Raw genomic sequence first — 6,000 nt, 5'->3', positions numbered from 1 at the left:
CTCCCCCCCCCCCAAAGGAAATAAACATAAAAAAAAAAAAGAATCTGTTTCTTGATTTGCCTCCCTTTGATTACCTGATTATTATAAAATTTAGAAACAACCAGATGAAAGAGATGTGTAGAACAGGGTATGAAGGAAAGGCATGGAGTTTCCATACCGTCTCAGAGTGCACTTCTCTCCCTGAATCTCTACCTGTTCACGAACCTGAAAGTTCTTCAAACGCTCTCCTTTTGGATTTTTATTACAGCTTCATTACATAGGCTTGATTACAGAGGCATGACTAAACCATCGGCCACTGGCGATTGATACAAATTCCAGCCCCTCCCCTCTCGCGGGACGCCCTGGGGTGGGACTCAAAGTTCTAATCCTCAAATCATGGTTGGTTCTGGCAACTAGCCCCATCCTTAGGCACTGTCCAAAAGTCACCTCATTAACATAAAAAAAGACATCTTCATTGCTCTCTTCACTTTGGAAATTTCAAAGGTTTTAGGAGCTCTGTGCCAGAAACGGGGATGAAGAACAAATCTACATTTGTTATTATAAATCACAGAATCCCATTTAGGCTTATGTAAAACAAGTGAAATCTGCACCATCCCTCGCCCCACCTCTCCTTTGCTTCCTGGCTTAGGTGAATGGGCAGATGGTGGTTTCCTAAGCCAGAGCATCTCTTCTGACAAGGTCTCATTGCTTTGATGGCCTTTGAGTTGCTAAGCAACTTACCTTTCTCACCCCCAGGTCTGTCCCCATCACTGTTCATCAAACTCTGGCCCTGTCGTCTTACTCATTCCATAAGCCAAATACATACATATACATTGAATTTCCACATTCCAAGGTTCTTCCACACTTCAAGAATATTTTAGGGTTTTTTTTTTTTCCTTAAATTTTACACAAATAATCTTGTAGCTGACATTGTTTAATCTCTTATCCATTTACCCTCCTTACAGGAATACCTTCTAATCCTTTTCTGAAGTTTAGCAGGTCTTTTTAGAGGTTCCCCCTGACCCTTTCTCAAATTTTCAGGTGGAAGATCTCTGCCTATTCAACAAAATGATAGCACATCTGATGTCATTTAACAAGTCCTGCCCCATAAAGGAGGTAGTATGTCCTTTTGTTTTCACAACACTCAGAATAAATAAGTTTAAAATGGGCCTCCTGGAGACACTTTAGCAATAACAACACACAACTCCAATGATGAGGATTCCAAAGATGTGGTAGCCAGGTGGGGGCTATTTTTGAACAAACACACCTCTCTCTGTCCCTCAAATTATACCACTGGCATTGCCTCCCACTCTGTTTATAAGTGGGATCACCCTACCTCAAACAAATTCACTAACATTTCTTATTAATAGATCTGGAAGAAGATTTGTAAAGAGAAGCAAGTAAATTAGAATAGGAAAATATTTTTCTCTCCACTGTCAATGTGATTCAAAGATTCAATTAAGGACACTCTGTGGCTAAAATGAACAAATCAGGAGACTATAGGTGCTGGAGAGGATGTGGAGAAACAGGAACCCTCTTGCACTGTTGGTGGGAATGCAAACTGGTGCAGCCGCTCTGGAAAACAGTGTGGAGTTTCCTCAAAAAATTAAAAATAGATCTACCCTATGACCCAGCAGTAACATTGCTAGGAATATACCCAAGGGATACAGGAGTGGTGATGCATAGGGGCACTTGTACCCCAATGTTTATAGCAGCACTTTCAACAATAGCCAAATTATGGAAAGAGCCTAAATGTCCATCAACTGATGAATGGATAAAGAAATTGTGGTTTATATACACAATGGAATACTACTTGGCAATGAAAAAGAATGAAATATGGCCTTTTGCAGGAATTGGAGAGTGTTATGCTAAGTGAAATAAGTCATACAGAGAAAGACAAATACCATATGTTTTCACTCTTATGTGGATCCTGAGCAACTTAACAGAAGACCATGGGGGAGGGGAAGGAAAAAAAAAAGTTAGAGAGGGAGGGAGACAAGTCATAAGAGACTCTTAAAAACTGAGAATAATGCTCTTCAGATTGCATAAATCTTTCGCCTTTTAAAAACTGAGAATAAACTGTGGGTTGATGGGGGGTGGGAGGGAGAGGAAAGTGGGTGATGGCACTGAGGAGGGCACCTGTTGGGATGAGCACTGGGTGTTAGTTCCTCTCTAATTTATTTGACAATAAATTTCATATTAAAAAAATAATAAAATAAAATAAAAATAAAAAATAAGGACACTCTGGACATGAAATCTAATTTTAGTTATGGAGTTTTTGAACTTTTTTATTTTTATTTTGTTACTTTTAATTGTTTTAGTGTTTATTTTTGAGAGAGAGATAGAGAAAGAGACAGAGTGTGAGTGGGGGAGGGGCAAACAGAGGGAGATACAGAATCCAAAGCAGGCTCCAGGCTCTGAGCTGTCAGCACAGAGCCTGATGCAGGGCTTGAACTCACGAGCTGTGAGATCATGACCTGAGCGAAAGTCAGACTCTCAACCGATTGAACAACCCAGGCATCCCTTTATTTTTTTTACCTTTAAAATAAACTTTATTTTTGAACATTTGTCAGATATTTGTCATTAACTTTCCACATGCTAGTCACTGAAAATAAAGTGGTGAACAAAATGACTTAGTTGTTGTCCTAGGATAGCTTAGACCAAGGAAGACAAATATCAAATAAGTCATAAAAACATGATGTAAAGGGGTTCAGGTTGCTAAGGAAGTATATGACACAGAAACTGAAACTATAATTCTGTGTGTGTGTGTCTGTGTGTGTGTGTGTGTGTGTTTTGGTTCCAAAATTTATTGGTATTGACTGCAGCACAATGTTCCATTTAACTGAAAATTTTCTAAGCCACTATCCCTACAGAAATATTAATAAGCATAATTATTCTAGATAATAAAGCTATAATTCTTAAGAGGAAAAATTTAGATATCATTTACTTCTAGATCTATTACAGTTTTCATACTTTATCATTCCTCATGTGAAAAATATCATAAGAGAAAAAATGAGAGTAAAAGAGAATTTAATTGAGGTCCTTTTCAGATTCCTGTTCATATATAACTGCACTTTTAATTTCTAAATAGGGTTAGAACTTGGTAGGTAGTAATCTTACATATTCTAACTATAACAGCTTAATCTAGAGTATAATTTTAAAGAGACTGAAATTCAAAGACAGCGTAAGCAGAAGTCTTCCAGTATTTTGACAGATCAAGTGAGTGTTTTTTCCCAAAAACTATTCCTCAAGTACAAATAAAAATAGCAGTGATTACAGCCCCTTTTACCACTGTGCTGGTAAACACTTCTAAAGAAGAGAAAATCATGCAATGTCTCTAAGAAAAACCAACAGAACTGTATCTGGCAAGGCAATTGGGGTTCTAAACTTACTGCCCTATTACAACTTTTCCAAGCATCAAATCTTCACAGATTCTGTCCTTGACACAACATGTATTCTTTTGAACAGAACACAAATACCTCTACAGAGAATGATTTACCAATAAATAAAGTACAAGTCCATCTAAGCCTGTAGCCTCAAAACTAGACAGAGGTACTATAATGCTCACTTGTCCAATATACATATATTTATATGCCTTTTATTGTATGAATTATTTTTTTTTAAGTAAAATGGAGATGCCCAATGCAGAGCCCAACTGGGGCTTGAACTCATGACCCTGAGATCAAAACCTGAGCTGAGATCAAGAGTTGGATGTTTAACCAACTAAGCCACCCAGGCACCCCTATGAATTATTATTTTCATTGCATGAATAATCCATATAGTCTCAATAATTGCTAATGAATTATTAATTCATTAAGAATACAAACTAGATGACTCACAACATAAAGAACAGACTATTGTTATTTTATTTTACTGATCAATTGATTAATGTCATTGCCCAATCCATGGTTTGGGGTAAAACCTGCTTCCATTTTCAAATGAAAACAACAAAAATTTTAACCAAAATAGTCATCACTTTAATAACAACAAAGATGGGTTGTATCAAATTACCCCTTTTCTAGAGGTCAAGTGAAGAATGGAAATTATAGCCATGGGTCTATTATTTCTCTTATTATTTGATAATACTAGCATACATAATATCAGAAAGATTACAGGCATTAAATTTAAGTGTTTTATTATTTAAGAGTCATCTTTTTTCTCTAAACCCTAAGGAAAAAAAGATATCTTTTGACAACCAGAACTTTGAAGAATCAGTGAGATAAAATATCCTTCAAATTCAATTATTTTTTTTAAATGGTACAAAGAAATCATTTTCACAGTTAACTTTTCAAAGGGCAGTTACAAAATGACATACATATTTTACATTGAAATGAAAATAAAGCCATGAACCTTCATTTTACCTTAAATTCTAAAGTTGATTAAAAATGATTCATGATTTTTAATAGCAAAACTACAAAACAAAATAATACCATCAAAGGTTAATTAATGAATTAACTATCAGGAATGTGAACCAGCCTTAATGATAGTCTAACAGACAGAAAAAAAAAAAAAAAGCTTTACCCTTATTAAAGGGCCAGGAATATACTGATTTTACCTTAAAACTTATATTTATCCTTTCCTATATAGAAGCTAGACAATATTAGGACATATTTTAAAATAAATAACATGTATGTTAAGCTCCCAAATTTGTGCTTTATTGTGTTTTCTAAGTGGGTGCTAGTACTTATATTCATTCAGAATGGGATCTCATAGAAACTCATTCTTAGCTTCTTCAATTATCGAGAAGCATCAAAAATGGAAACTCAGTCAAGTGATTGCTAGGAGTTAGGTGGAAAGAGGGATGAATATGTGGACCACAGAGGATCTTTAGGGCAGTGAAAATATTTTGTAAGATACTATAGTAGCGGATACATGTCATTACACTTTTGTCCAAACCCAAAGAATGTACACCACCAAGAGTAACTAAGAACTTTGGAGGATAAGGATATGTCAATGTAGTAGATCCATCATTTGTAATAAATGTATCACTCCAGTGGTTTGTTGATAATGGGGGAGACTATGCACATGTGAGGGGAAAGGAAAATTTGGGTGATCTCTATACCCTTTTCTTAATTTTGCTGTTAACCTAAAACTGCTCTAAAAAATAAGACTCAATAAGGCAATGTACACAGTTTTCTGTTTTTATTTTCTGTTTTTATTCCAGCTTGGGGGGGGGTAGCTTCTGAACTCTGTACACTATTCTAATAGCAATACTCAAATAATAAGTAATACTCAAATAGCTCAAGCCTTACAGCCACAAGTAAATCCACAAAGGGATCAAACTAGAACACAAAATGATCAAGTATATTTTTTGGTCTACAAATATTTCTCTATCGTTTTTAGACACACAGAAATGTAGCATAGTAACTGTCTATGAAATTGGAGTACAAAATTCCATTCAGCAGTGACCTATATGCTTAAGTTTCATGCATAGTTATATAAGGAATCAAAAAATATATTTTAGGAGCTGCCGGAGTCTGATGAACAACTATATTCACTCAACTTTATCCAAAGATAGTTTCTACTTCCTCCAAACAACTTAATTAATTCAAAGAGTAGAGAATGCCACACTCAGGCCAAGTATAGTAAAGCAATGTGGTTTTTAACATCTAGATCACAAAACCAAATATGCATCTCAGGTTTTTAGAGCTTAGCTATCCAGCAAGCTTTGTCAAAAAGGTTTTGATAAAGGCAGTGTTATGTTCAGAGTCATGACAGAGGGAAATGGTATCATGAGCAAGTAGAAATGGATTCCTGATGAGAGCTGAGTCAGGGAAGGCAAGCAGGATGCTAATACAAGAATGAGGTTCAAATAAGAAAGGGATATTCAAAATGAGAAAGAGGTGACAGGTATGAAAAATACTTCAGACTTCTTTCTAGGGGCAATAGAATCCTGACATGTTAATTCAACTTGCAGGAATGCTCAGGCATTTGTGTGGCAAGGCACTGAGATGATGAAGAGAAAAACTAAGAGGGAAGAGGCCATAAAAATGAGTCGAGTCCCAAATCAAATCATATTGT

This window comes from Leopardus geoffroyi, chromosome A1 (assembly GCF_018350155.1).
Source record: "Leopardus geoffroyi isolate Oge1 chromosome A1, O.geoffroyi_Oge1_pat1.0, whole genome shotgun sequence".
Lineage (NCBI taxonomy): Eukaryota > Metazoa > Chordata > Mammalia > Carnivora > Felidae > Leopardus > Leopardus geoffroyi.
The sequence above is the reverse complement of the archived record's forward strand: the minus strand, read 5'-3'. Positions refer to the sequence as shown.